Source organism: Cupressus sempervirens, chromosome 3 (genome assembly GCF_028749045.1).
Source record: "Cupressus sempervirens isolate cs-2001-9-10 chromosome 3, ASM2874904v1, whole genome shotgun sequence".
In the NCBI taxonomy this organism is placed as follows: Eukaryota; Viridiplantae; Streptophyta; class Pinopsida; order Cupressales; family Cupressaceae; genus Cupressus; species Cupressus sempervirens.
Window position 1 is genome coordinate 354,972,596 of NC_143120.1, and position 15,934 is coordinate 354,988,529.

The 15,934-nt window shown below is 28.5% G+C and overlaps 1 pseudogene; it reads right to left on the reverse strand.

Moving 5' to 3' along the window:
- Nucleotides 1-6,013: 6,013 nt before the first annotated feature.
- Nucleotides 6,014-15,934, reverse strand: part of LOC149566451 (flavone 3'-O-methyltransferase 1-like) — a 65,689-nt pseudogene continuing 55,768 nt past the window's right edge.

Genomic DNA, 15,934 nt, shown 5'->3' on the forward strand with positions numbered 1-15,934 from the left:
AGTTTTAGAGATTGGAATGATTCAGTCATCCTTTTTCTCCCTTTTATAGATAAAAAATCTGTTCAAGGGTTACACTAGAGAGGAATGCTTCCCAATACGTCATACAAAGTGACAGTAGTGCACGTTTAATTTAAAAACTTGCCAATGTTCATTTGATGACTATTTTATCGTTTTCTTTTTTAGTAGCAGTCATGCAACTGATGTAGCAGTCTTGTCATTTAAGACAACTGGATGATGGTGTCAGCTTTGAGGGTGCAACTTGGTACTCAAATTGACGCTGCAGGGAAGCATGTTGGTACTCAAAAAGAAGAAAGAGACGAAAGATAAAAGACAGCAGGCACCAACTCCTTTCACGAACGGCTTAAACATCACATTCTAAGGCTTGATTCCTAGTGCAAAAGTGTTAAATAGCTCCTTTCAAATAAATCTCTATATCATTAGTATGTCCTAATTTTTAGGTTTTGCTTTTACCAACGTAACTGCCTTAATAAAATTCTTTGTAAATTTGCTTTGTTTCAATAAAAAATAAAAGATTAAAATTCAATGTCCTGTGAGAATCTTAAATTGACTTATGATTAAGAAAAATACATTCAAAATATATACTATTCTAAATATAAATATATGCATTTAATTTCACATCAAATATATTAATAAATATCATTGATAATAATACTAATCAAATTGATCAATTAAATAATAATAATGGTTTCAAAATATTAATTTCACTATTCAGTATGATCATAATTATAGTTATTTTTCAATATTTGATAAGCAATATTTACTCAAATAATTATATTACTTGTGGGTATGTTAAGGATGGTATCACTTTATAGATTAATAGTCTTATCTAGCGATTAATTTTTTTTATTTGCAAAATCTCCCTTCTCTATGTATACTTCCCCTTCTCCTAAGTATACTTGTGCATTTTTTAAGTTCTAATTTTAAAAAAATATATTTATCTACACATTGGTTGGATACAATATTGGAGGTCTTATACAGAATTTTTTCCAAAGATGCACGATAATTTTTTTACTAATTTTTTTCTCCTCTTTTATAGGCTTCTTTATTTCTTATAATCTAAATTAATCAAAACCTACACTCATAAATCTTTTATTTCGCATAGTTAAACAAAAAAATTCAAGATTAAAAATAATTAGACCCAATTTTATAGATCCAAATTTTATATTATAAACAAATAATCAATAAAGAAAAATATTTTATTGTACAACTAATTAAAAAAGAAAAAGATAATATTGGCATCAATATAATCATCACATTTTTATTTCAACTATAGAAATCAAATTCTACCTTAATCATAATTTATTAATTACAATTGAAACTAATTGCAATTTATAATTGTTTATATATTTTTTAACTACTTCATAACTATTTCATTTCTTAAAATATATTTAATAACTATGTTAAAAGTAAATTTATATAAATAATTAAAGCTATAATTAACTACATGATAAAATATAATTATTTCTAGTATAAATACTTAACGCAAGTACTTAGCCACTATGTGACACTTGTTAAATATATCATAAACACACATACCATTATTCTATAAATAAATATCAACATAATTTTTTTTACTAAGATCTACTATTGATGGAAGTGGTTACTCAAAAAATGAATTTCAAAAATACTAAGATTTATCATTAATAAAAGTGGACACTCAAAAAATGAAATTAAAAAATATTAAGATTTATCATTAATCAAAGTGGACACTCAAAAAATTGAAAATTTAGAAAAAAAACTTAAATGATGATCGAGCCTATAAACAATGAAATATTTAATCTAGGTAATAAGTCAAGAGAGGAATGAAACATAAAACAAAATATCTACAAGGAGTAAAAGTGAATGATTTCTAAGAATTACTACATCATAAAATATTTAAGAAACTACTTTATAGAAAAGTCAAGATGAAATACATAAAAAGGTAATATAAACGTAACTATATGTTATATATTCATTATTTCATTTCATTTTAATAGAAAATTGTCTAATATTAAATAAAATTTTATTTATATATCTTAATAGAACATTATTTAATAATAAATAATTTTTTTATTTATATATCTTAATAGAACAATATCTAATATTTAAAAATAAAGATTTATTTTTAATATGTATGGTGAACTCTTATTTAGTGGAGATGATAGTTCATCTATTTATTTAATAATTGATATTTCAAAGAAAGGATAATTTGTAGATGATCATTTTATTTATTATAATAATGAATAGAAATATAAATAAATTTTCTTCTAAAGGGAAGAGCACAAACTTCTAGTATCAGTATCAGAGATGGGTACACTCCCATTTGGCTAACATGATGGAGTAGAATGCAACTCTTTGTGTGATTATTTGAGATTGGTAGTATGCATGTTTGGCCAAACACTACTCAAATAGATAAAACCTCTATAATGTGGGTATGTGAGAATTATCTCCATCTAACCTACATGCCTAAGAAAGTATAATGGTAATAATATTGTAATAGTGTCAACATATACATAACCCGATCTACAGACATCTTTAAGATTTGAGATTAAGATTAAGGGTCGCAAAGTAGAATAAGATTTGTTATTATTAAGATTCTAGCTATTATTTTGCAGGTTTTCTATCTCTAGTATTAAGGACATTACATGCCCTTACAAATTTACTTGTAGATATTTTGATTTAACTTGATGCCACCATGGGATAAAATATTTAATATTTATTTAATTATATTGGGTACTCTTATACTTGAATTTTCTTTAAGGGTGATGCATTGTTATAGTTATGTAATTGAGGAAAGATTTTGAGAGACATGTATGAGAATGTATATGCAACATTTTAATATTACAAAATGTTGTAACCATAAAATTAATTGATTTGGGGATTTAATTGTTGTTTCTGGTTGAGAAAACAAAACATAAGAAAATTGTAAGGAAGGAAATAAGATAAGTGAAGCATGAAAACTTCAAAACAAAAGGAGAATGATACAAGAAACAATAGAATAATAATATATTGCTTATGAAATAGTGTTTGAGTGCAATATGCTAATATTCTTGAAAAACTAATTATTTATAAAGTAGTAGAGTATGAAACACTAGTCTAAAAAGTGTAAAATGTTAGAAACTAAAATCCTGAAGAATATTATTCATTACATTTCTTCACATACCTTCGATTATTGTTGAAAGGTTTTTTCAACTAGACAACTACTAAATATCAAAGTTTAAAATTCCCACAAAAATCACAAAATCAAAAACCACCAACACCTCATAACTCCTTCAGAATATCTTCAAAATTTCTAGTTTTAATACTATGAAAAGTAACCAAAAGTTTTAGAATGTTAGAAGTGTATAGATAAGACAATGATGTATTATTAAGCCAATAGGATTATTTCTAGGAGGGTTGTGATCAAAATGTTGTGACATGCTAGAACTGTCAGATGTAAAAGAGAAGAAAACCTATCACAAAATTTGTGAAAAGCAGTTGGTGGCATGATCACTATTTGCATTGACATTGATGTTTCTCCCATTAATAATATCTCCCCGTCACGGTAACTCCCATCACATAGATCTTTAAACTTGTTCTTTTCCTACCCACTATATTTTTGTATGAATATTTATGATGGGATATTTTTCGTTTGCAAGCTCATATGCAACTATTATTATTTATCAACATCTTCCTCTATCTGTGCCTTAGCAAGAATGCCTACAAAATGTAAAAGCCCAATATATAATAGGGTACATACAAGAATATTTGGCCTTTGCCAATATTTTCACTTCTTGAACTTTAACTTGAATACGAAAGTCATAATCATGGCATGGGCATCGAAAAACAAAATGGTCAATGGTTTTATTTTTAATATTGTAGATTAGAATTCATTGCAGATATGTCCATGAAATGTATAGACATAGAGTATACACAAGATGGGCTTTTTTCCAGCCAATTCTCATGTCATGAATCACAGTCGATGTGCCCAATCTACGAATGTAAGGGCAATAATTATTACCACTATTAAAAAAAATCCCACTATAAAAATCTATTACAATAACACTGATTTGGATGGAAAAATTTTTATTTGACATGTCTTATGTTTATATAATATGCACGAGAATGCAATGAAAATGACTTTCCTAAAAGTAAACTATTTAAAAATATGTTTAACCAAATGATATTCTATACTTAGCAAAGAGAAGAAAAGATTTTCGACAAACAAAATTGAAGAATCCCAAGATATCCAAATCATATATTTAATCTCAAATTAATACAATAAAAAAAATAAAAAAATTTAAATATATTTTTGTCAAAATGATAAATTTTTTTAATACAAATTAAATCTGAAAGCATACAATGAAACCTAAGTACAATGTATCAATTTTAGAACAAATATAATAAAAATATTTGATTACATAACTTTTATTAGGTTCTTCAAGATTAATATTTAATAGTAAATGAGATTTTTGTACAATGAAATATACAAAATATTTAAGAAAGCATATCAAGGTGCATAAATTAAAAATATTGTAAAAGTTCAAAAAAGGTCACTCATCATGTATTAAAAAATTATACAACAATGATAGAAACTGTATATTTAATGAGAAATAGAAAGAAATACAAAATTACCAATGTCTTGATTGTCAAAGCTTATGGTAAGGAGTACAATTATATGAATATGGTTCAAATATACTTATGGTTAGGTTAGGGTTAAAATATATTGATGATTTCATGAAGAAAAAGTGCTAAAGGAAATATATTTGGGATTTAGTGAGGATTCAAAGGTGCCAAAAGATTTGTAAACTAGTATTTGAAATTTATGTTTTTTCCTAGAGTGTCGAATTGTAACATTTTAATTTTAACACCCCAAAAATTAAAACCAAATAGTTTCCATACAAATAATTTGACTAAGATTAAAATTTATTTATTTATTCAAATGTCCTCAATGTATGTTATATGCAATTTCATATATCTTGCCTCATTTGAAAAAGCACCCATTCTAATTGTCTTGCCTCAAATGACAATAAAGTAATATGAAATTTAGTTTCATTTAGTTTAAGGTTTTGTGTGAGATTATTTACCATTGTGAAATTATTTTGATTTCAATTTTAATTAAAATAGTTTTAAAATATTATATGAAAATTATATATATATAGACACACCACACACACACTCAAATTATACATTAATAATATAACATTATTTAAAATATAATAATATTATAATTTTAATGGTAGTTTTAATGGCTTGGTGCTCCGTATCCTGTAGTTATAGTTATAGGTTTTGTTTGGGGTGTGTTAATCTCCAAGCTTTTGGACAATTGGTGAGGCTTCCATTGAAACTAACATTCTTATCAAATTTTACAGTTCAAAACTACTTCTCAAATACAAAATGAGATGTTGTCAAGTTAAATCAAGTATATTCAACAAACAATATACTCTTACTCATTTATATAGAAACATATTGATGCAACCAAAATTCTTCAAATAATTAACATAAACATAATATAGAAAGAGTAGAAAACATATTTCAAAATTCCAAATTTTTCTTTATTATTTCTTCGAAATCCTCCTCCTACATTGAGAGAAACTACAATTTTAAATACAAGTCCAAAATTACCATTTTTGGCAGTTTTTTCATAAAACTAATTTTGTGCCATGTTTAGTAATTTTTAAAACAACTTTAAAAAAAATAAATTTTTTCGTGAAGCTTCCTAAAGATAAGATGAATTACAAGCTAACATTTGAAATTGGAAGTAATATTTCAAGGTTATTAATAAAAAACAACTTCCAAGAAACTAAGAAAAACATTAAAAGTTTTTAAAAACTACTAAAAGCTCTTGCTTAGAAAGCCACTAAAAGCTCCTATATAACATATCTTTTACCAAATACATTCTCTCAACACAACAAAAATTAAAAATGGGATCTTAGAATGGTTACCTCCACTTTATATAAAAGCATATCTTAAGATACAAATGTCTCAACAATTATTTCAGAGAAATGTTACAATATGGTATCTTGAATATGCTTTAAGCCATAGATAATTCTATAAGGACTTGGAGATAATGTAACTTTATGATATTGTAGCTCTTATATTTTGCTTTAAAAAATAATTGGCTAAACTTTTCATGACTCCTCTCCTTTCGACATATAGTATATATGATCATATGTATGTTGAACAATAAACTCAAACAATTCGAGATTCCTTGTGAATCATCAAGTAGTGCATCAACAATAAGGACCTTCCCATCTTTTGGTGTTACTTCATAGCTCTTTCTATAAATTTCTATGTAGTGATTATCATCCCAATCATGTAAAATCCATTGCAATATTAATAATGATTTAGCCTTTAAGAAAACATTAAATTAAAAAAATCATAAACAATTATAAATGAATGCAATGTAAACAAACATAATATTGATGTATTGAAGAAATAGTATTCTAACCAACCTAAAACATATTGTTTGTTAAAGTCGGAAGTTTTTACCTTCATAAAAATCGCATCTCCACAAGGAATTTGATTAAACATGTTTCCACCTACATGCTCCACTCCTAGAATTGAAAACCGATAGCTATTTAGTATCTGTAGTTTAATATCTACAATCTTTCACACCAATAAATAATACAAAACAAACCAAATCACTCTTTCATGATTTGATTGAGATGAGGTGTCACACCAGTTATGGGAGGTGCAGTTGCAATGACATGGGGCAAGTCAAAGTTAATGCCCCGAATGTGCGAATGCTCAGCAACTATGGCAGACATTGTAGAGCCACTCCTCCGGCAACATCAATAGTACTCTGTTCAAGGGTCACTGAGATGAATGCTTTCAAAATTCTGTGACATCGTGGGCCAGAAAAATGTTCTCGGATTTCGGTAACCAACATTTAGTTAAAACATTTCGCTAATGTTCATTTGATGACTAAATATCGTTTTCTATTTGGGTATGTTTTCCAACTCACGAAAAGAGTGATGTATAATGTCCGGTCATATATAGTCTTGTCATTTAACGCTAAAAATTTGACAACCTGGTACCAACAAAGAAAAAAACAGTGAATACTAACCCCTTTCAATTACTTGTCTGAATAGTTTGTCTATCCTATCTTTAGGTTTCACATGTAACCACCGAGGTGTCTAAAATTTCTTAGTCTGATATATACATTTCTTTGGTATATGTTTAGTATTGGAATCTAAGATTGATAACCAGGTACCAACAAAGTAAAAAACAGTGAACACCAATTCCTTACAATTATGTGTCTAAATGGTTAGCCTGTCCTATCTTTTAGGTTTCACATGTAGCCACCTAGGTTTCTAAAATTTCTCCGTCTGATATATATATATTTCTTTGGTATATGTTTAGTATTGGAATCTAAGATTGACAACCAGGTACCAACAAAGTAAATAACAATGAACACCAACTCCTTCCAATAATGTGTCTAAATAGTTAGTCTGTCCTATCTTTTAGGTTTCACATGTAGCCACCTAGGTGCCTAAAATTTCTCCATCTGATATATACATTTCTTTGGTATATGTTTAGTATTGGAATCTAATTAAGATTGAAATTCAATGTCCTTACAAATTTACTTTGTCGACATTTTGATTTAATTTGACTTTAAGGGAGGATAATATATTTATTATTTTTTGTTTATTGAGTTATGTGGTACTCTCATAATTTAATTGGCTAAGGGTGTTACAATGTTAAATTTGTGTAAAGGAACATAGATTTGGAGAGACATCTTTGAAAAAATATGACAAGTGAAAAGAAAAACTTTAAAATAAGAAGGTAAAGACACAAAAAAAAATACAAAATATCATATTGCTTATGAAATAGTGGTTGAGTGCAATATGCTAGGGCTCTTGACAATGAATCTCATTTATTAAATAGTGGAGTATGAAATGTTACTCTAAAAAGTATGAAATTATAGATTCTAAAACCCTCCATAATATTATTCATTTTCCTTTGATAATTGGCTCATGGATTTCCTATTTGAAATATTAGAGATTGAAATGCCCACACCCCCAGCCCTACCCCACAAAAATGAAAGAAAATTACAAAATCAAAAGACACCAATAACTCATAACTCTTTGGGAACGTACTCAAAATACGTAGTTTCAATACCATGGAAAAGTAACTAGCACTATTGAATGCATACACGTTACCTAGTTTTCTTTGTGTTGCATCTCCTATACAATAATCAACAAAATCATTTTCTTTTCTCAAAGTCAACCCTCCAAAAGAAATTCCACATAGAAAGAAGCTGATGTGAATTAATAAGAGAAAATTTTCTCTTTTGAACACATTCCTATCACTCTTAGTTACCTATAACAAAATTGCAAGCTTTACATCCCTTATCACAAATATTTGCTCCTAGTTGTGTTTGATACATCCAACTAGCCATTTTTTTCTCCCAATGTACCTCAAAGGTATAATGATAAAATAAATGATTCAACAAATTTATTGTTTAGAGGCCATTTTCCAAATATTTTGTTGACTAGAATTTATCTAGCATGGCACACTAGCATCTCGGTGTTTGATCTCATCTTAGCTTGCAACATATGATAAGAAGTCATCCCACAATGACATGTCATGATTTTATAACATTATCTTATCACATCATCTTACCATGTAGTCTTTCAAATAGATAGGTTTCACAACTTATAAATTGTGATTATATAGAATAAATAGGGTAGATATTGATAGAGTGTGGTGTTAGAGATGTATCGGATAATATAAGATTTTAAATGGGGATATGATAAGAGGTAACAATGTAGTGATGGTGGAAGGGATAAAGGGTTATGAGATAGACTAGTTATGCAATAGATATAGGAATAATATACATATAAAATTTTAAACTCTAGATTTTGTCACAATGTATTGACTTATACAACATGAATGTAGGACGTTGGAATATTTATAAGACATTTAGATTTTTAGACAAATAAATAAATAATATGCAATCATATTTAAAGAAATTAAAAAAGGTTATTCACACAAACAAGCATTTAAGGAGAATATGAGACTAAAATCATGGCACCATTCTTGAAAAAATAAATTATAATTATATTTTAATGTTATCTAGTCAGATTACCAAATATAAAATATATATCCAAAAACTATGAAAAAATATTAACTTAATTATATTTAAATATTTTTTTTTTTGAAATTTAGAGGTTAAGCTCTTATCTTATTTCAAACAAATAAATATGTAGATAAATTTATCAAAAAAATTATGAACAAACTCTTTAATTCCTTGAAATAGTAAATAAAAAATAGAAAAAAAAAAAAATTATTTTAAGAGAGTACTAAGAATAAATAGTGGATGTGCCCATGAAAATATACTTAAAAACTTTGTAAAACTCTAATTCATGTTACTCTTTAAAAAGATCAATATGCTTTTTCAAATGGCATGCCTAAATATAGATCATGTCTAACTAATTAGAGGAATTCAACAATTATATATCTTCCACTTGACTATTTGGTGAAGAATCCAATATTTTTAGTTAATGTATGTATTGGTTTATTAATTATAGAGTATGCACATACAACCTAATCTTAGGAAAAAATGTCTCTCTAGAGAGCTTACTTTAAAAATTCACAAAAACCTAATAAACATCAACAGAATTTAAAATTGGATGGGAGGAAAGACAAACAATACTAGAGTCATACAATTTTCTACATGCTTTAACAAGGTCTAGGATAGTGTTAGGACTAGAGTACCCTAATTTTTATTGTCCTCACCATACATTTATCTTTTTCTTCATTCTATGCTAGAAAAATAATCTATTCCAATAAGGGCCCATTTGGTGACAAGCATAGGAATAGAAAATTAGAATAGGAAATAGGAATGGGAGTCAGAGTAGGCATTGGGAATGGAAAATGACAATCCCATTCCTATTTAGTTCACTAAAATCTATTTGAGAATTTGTTTGAAAAAATAGAGGAACTCTTTGTGGGTAAATCTGATTTTTTTGGTTGGAAACCATAATTTTTATAGTTATAGCTGCTACAGAATGTTGTTTTGAGGTCTTTTAATGGCGTCGGTGAGAAATTGCACTGACATAGTTCTTCTGGGTGCTTTCATTACATCCGCGAGTGGAGTCAGCCATCCCCCATGAGATTACATAGATTATTTCCGATAGAAAAGTAGAAGTAGAAGCATTAAAAAGGATTGCTTTCATGTATGAGAAATTGAGGGACATGCAATACCTTCATGCTACTATATTTGAGTCCCTGCACTTGTATCCTCTAGTGCCATTTGATTCCAAAGCAGCGGTGGAAGATGATGTTTTATAGGATGGTAGTTATGTGGGGAAAGGGAAATTCCTGGAAGATCAAGGAAATCTTGTAGGCTACGGTGGTGCAATCAGCTGAGCCCTCAAGTGGAGCACTGGCCTTTCACTCCTAAAGAAGATGCCACCATTATTAGAGCCAAATCCTATTCTCCATTTCAATAATTGATATTTTTGGGAATGGACTTATGCTCATTTTGGCCTAAAATGGGAATACGTATTCCTATTCCCCATTCCCATTCCACGTACCAAACAAAGAATTCAAAAATATAGTCTGATTCTCAATGACCATTCCCATCATATTCCAGCAACAAAATGGGCCCTAAAGGATTACATTTTAAGGCTTTGGTCAACCATTTCTAGTGACATCAAATGTTTAAAAATATCTGCCACGAATTGTCATTGACCTTTCCCAAACCAAAGGTTACCTATAGGTTGTACCTCCGAATAATATTGAGGTAAATTGATATTAAGTCAATCCATTCATGTTTCCTAAGTAGAAATAATGCTTCTATAATGTAGGACACAATGATTCATTACTCAAGAAGCTTTCATTGTTCCATTGTCATGTGGTGGACAATGATATGAGAACGATGTTAGATTGTGGTGACTGATTAAGAAAGTACTATACATACTTCATAAATTCTTTGGGGCTTAGGGCATCACCCTAAAAAAAAACTTTTGGGCCCTATTTTATCGAGATTTTGGGCCAACATGTAATTATTAATTATAACCCTAAAGCGGTAAAAACTACTTGTATAAAAGAGCTTAGGGTTAGGGATTGTTTCATAGTGGTGATGCAAAAATTGGTTCTTGTGGTGGTATTGAACTGTAAGGGATTGCAGATGGTAATCAGGCTATAATAACTAGATCTCAATAATATTAGACTTTCTATTTGGTGTGTGTAGCCCGAGGATTTAGTGAACCATGTTAAATCTTGGTGTCTTGTGTTCTTTTCTGTGTGATCTATTATTTTTTGATATTGGTTATATTTGCATGTAATTGTTATTTCTGTCTCTAGTTTAATCCTAAAAAAGGAAAACTATCTAGATGAACTATGAAAAAGAACATAATGTGGTTCTTTCATAATCCAATATCTCCTAGAGGTGCACAAGCTCCAATAAAAACCATGTCAATTCTTCTCCTTGAATCTAGATAATAACATAATTGAAGGAAATAAAAGCTTTATTGAAGACTCAAAAAATAAGTATGAATAGAATTATTAAATAGAACAAACATAATTATTAGAAAAAATAAGAATATTAATACCTTTTCATAAGGTAAATAAAATCTATAACTTCAAAATATTCTTAACTTTCATATAATTGAAATTGATTTTAGGTTAATCATCTAAAATAATCCTATCCATATTTTTATTTCTCGAAGTTTGTTTGTATGTTCTTCGCCTACTTGGTAAGGTTGAGTGTTGTAGTGGACCTTGAGTATGATTTTTGAATCATGGTGTGTTTGAGATGAAATTTTTGGCTCCACCCTATGCCTTAATTGATATGTCTTCAATCAGACTGGAAACTATAATTCATTTTCATAATTGATGTACAAGTTCAATGATGACCTTGTGTATGTTAATGTTATTTATATAATGATGAAAACAATCATTTAAATGGACTAAATTTGTGTGTGTGATGAAAAGTAAGGAAAGTGTGTAAGCATGTTGTACTGCATATCAATAAAAAAAGGTATGAGTGGAATATATTATAAGGATAGAGAGTTGATTTACTTTATTAAGGTTGTACTAAAATATCATAGATGTTACCATTAGGTTCATAATTTAGTGCATTATTATCCATAGCAGATTGTAGTCCATCTCAAGGTTGTTTCCCTTGTTGCAATCAACCTTTTTTTCTTGTAAGGGTTGTTTCCCTTTTCTTCCTTAACCTCTTCACTTTTTTGTGTCAAGTATCCTTTCTATCTTTGAGGCTTATTTGGTGGAAATTCCTTGACCATTTCTTCATTCTTGTCCATCTAGACACCTTATCTACTAATTGCATCAAAATATCCTTTCATGGTGATAAGCATGCAATATTAAAAATAGGAAAGATTCTAATATTATTAGGAAACTTTAATTTATAGACATTTTGACCAAATTATTGAATAGTCCTCCAAGGACCAATATTCCATATCATTAGTTTAGTATGTCTACCCTCATTTAGCCTCTCTTTTTTGAGTTTGTCTCATACCAAATAACCTATTTGAAGCTAGCCACCCCTTCTTTTCTTATATACCTAGTCTTTCTACTTCTGAGTAGATTTGTATAATGTGGCCTCTACCTAATTATGGATTTATTTGATACTCTCTAAAATTTTCTCCCCATAAGAACTAATTTGGCTTTTATTTGGTAAGTTCCTATATTCAAACACTACTCTTGGATCTGATCAATATAAAATCTAGAAAAGTTCCTTTCCCAATAATGATATTCACAAAATACAGCACATGCATATTTTGTAGTCGTAGGATAATATTCAACCTTCTGCCATATTTTGTTGTAAGGAATCTTATAAGATTATACACTAGCCTATTGAAAAATTCATTGTAGCCATCTATTTGGCAATAGAAGAAGAAATCATGGACAAATTAGTGCCTAGATTCTTCTAAAGGGTTCTTCAAGAATTTCCATCAAATTTGACATCTTTATTAAATAATTTATTCCAAAAAATTCCATGCATCAAGATAAATATCTTTGAATAATATACTTTTGACATATGATGCATGTCACATTTAATATTATAAGGAAATGAATGCATTATTTCCTAAAACAAACTCAAACCACAAAGATACCATCAAATCACTAGTGTATTCTAGGAAATTCCATAATAAAACCTCTACTAACAATTTTTAAGGTCTAGATGGGAATATGTAGTGGTTCATATGTGCCTTCAATTTTTGTTACTCCTTTGGATTTATAACATGCAATATATGAGTCTACAAATATACTCACATCTAACTTCATCTACGGCTAGTAGTAAAATATCTTCTCTTTCTCTTGTTTTTTATCTAAGAAATAATTCCCACATAAAATACCACACTTATTTTTCTTTACAATATTATCCGTCATTGAAAACATGGGTATACAAAGTTAACTTCCATTAAACAAAGGCTATCTTGAAAAAAATACTTTTCATTATTCAAAAATGATATACATTAGAGAGTTCATAGAAAACCTTTTATATTTCATGAAAATAATCATCATTTTCATACAACCTTTAAGTGCATCTATGCCCATAGTTTTAAACTATAATATTTATTTTAGGGTTTGTGCAACAAGATGGTGTGAAAAAAGGAGGGTATAAGTGGACACCTTTTGCTAAAATTAGGTAAATGTGATCTTGGAGGACCCATTTGAGAGTTAAACACTCAAAATGAGAAAATGTGTTAAACACAAAAAATTGTAGTACTCTGAATCTTGTTTCTAGACTACTAAGGATTTTTAAAAATGGATAAGATTAAGAGTGTCAAATCCAATGCGCATGAAATACTATTCCCATTTTTTGCTAAAAAAATACCACATAGTTGTTTTTGTGTGCCCCAAAAAAAAATATAGTTATATTTATTATTTTGAAAAACCCTTTGGGAGCATGTTATGTAAGAGTGAGATCTATAAATTGTGTATTTTTCCATAATTTTTTTATCACTATTTTTTTTCTATGATTTTTTGAAGTGACTTCATCTTGAAATTCTGGGACCTATTCGTGTGTTGGGCATAACTTGCATCAAAATAATATAAAATCAATATTTTTTTTTTCAAAAAAGTGTATAGAATCTAGTGTAGAAAAATTATATGTAATTTATTTTCCATTTTATTAATTTTATAAAATGTTATTAAGAAAATAGTAGACATATGTACCAGAGAATTGTCAAGACAATGATATAGAAAAGTCAACTTTACAATGCTAATCTTGTCCAAAAAGTAAAATAAAAATTATGGTTAGAAAGGTAAGAAAATGTGTGAGATTATGGTGGTGATTTTAGAGAAACATACTTCACCATTTGCAAACCTAATGAAGTCAAAGACAATAATTGATTTTAGAAGTTTAAAAAACATCTAAATGAATGAGAAATGGAGGGAAAACATAAAACCAAGCCTTTAGATAGTTTAAATGGCCTATTACCAAGCCTAATCATGATTGCACTCTTTTCATAACAAAATGCAATGGTGTTATTCTTTGTATGACTAAATTGTCATATTAGACATAACACGATCGTGTTATGTCTAGTATGACTTTACTAGAGATAACATAATTGCATTATGTCTATGTAAAATTATAGCCAATCATTAAGAGGCCTAATAAGCCCAATTAGTCCCAATTAATTAAGTAACTACCTAAAAATAGAATAGTTTTATCAAAAAAGTGATTGGAGGGACAATGCACGGTGGATTTTATACAAAGATTCAAATGTCAATTCTTTCAAGGAAAGTTTAGCTTCTAGAACTTACACTGTGGGTGTTAGAATCATTCAGTTTGATTTTTATCAAAATTGCAACCCTAATTCAATAATACAATGTATGGCCAAGATATAGGAGAGATATTCTTGTGGTTTAACCAGAAGATAAATCATCTTCTAACTTGTGAAGGATCTAAGGTATGTCGATTAATTTTACTAAACTTTCTCTTTGATTTTTATCAAGTAGGAAAATTTAGTGATGGGATTTTGTTTGAATGTCAAAAATAGAAAGAAGAAGGGTCTTAAATTAAGCTAAGGGTGTATTGCCATGATAAATGAGGTAACCTACAAAAATATTCTTCTTGAATGGTGAGACAAATTATTGGAGCTCTTACTAGGATGAAATAAATATTGACAGACAACAATGATATCCAATTTAGTATAGATGTTGAAATAATGAAACATGGTGATAAGTACTCCAGTGAATATACATGCCATCTTCATCACAAATTCTTTGTGACATACTAGTAGTTGGAAGTGTCATCTTCATAAAAGGTTTTCAATGATAGTCCAGTAGTTGTAAATGTCATCTTAATCATAATTTTCTAAGTACATGTAAATTGAAGAACTTATGTCACTACTTGAGCTAGTAGTAGATGGTGAATATTAATAATCATCATCTAACATAGGCTCACATACATATCATGTGTTAATTGTAACCAAGATGAATGTTAACTAGGCCTTCCTAGTCTCAACAATCTCAAAAATCATCACCGCCTATCAATATGCCACTACCACTAGATTTGAAGGGCATGGAAATGAAATCATAATTATCAAATGTAGTACTCTTAATTTAATATGTGGCAATCATTTTTTCACTTGTAAACATGAGCCGATTTCCATTGTAACAAATATTTGTACAGGTATTTGGGTTTAAGTATGTAGTTATGACTCTGCATGTTAATGGAGTATGCAATATGGTATGAATACTATTATTTCTTAGAAATAAATATATTTTTTGGATTTATCACAAAGCTTTTGTACAACCATTGAATCCCAATTCACAAAATTATTCAGAGTGGCAAGAACAAGAACAAGAACATACTAGTAAAAATGGACAAAGGTATCAAGTCAAGATAAAAATAACATTTTTGAATAAAATGAGGTTTGATATGGATTCTAACAAATAGATTATTTTATTTTTTATCATACCTCTTATATACTTTTACAAGATCATGTTAAGTTGTGTTTTAGTGCAC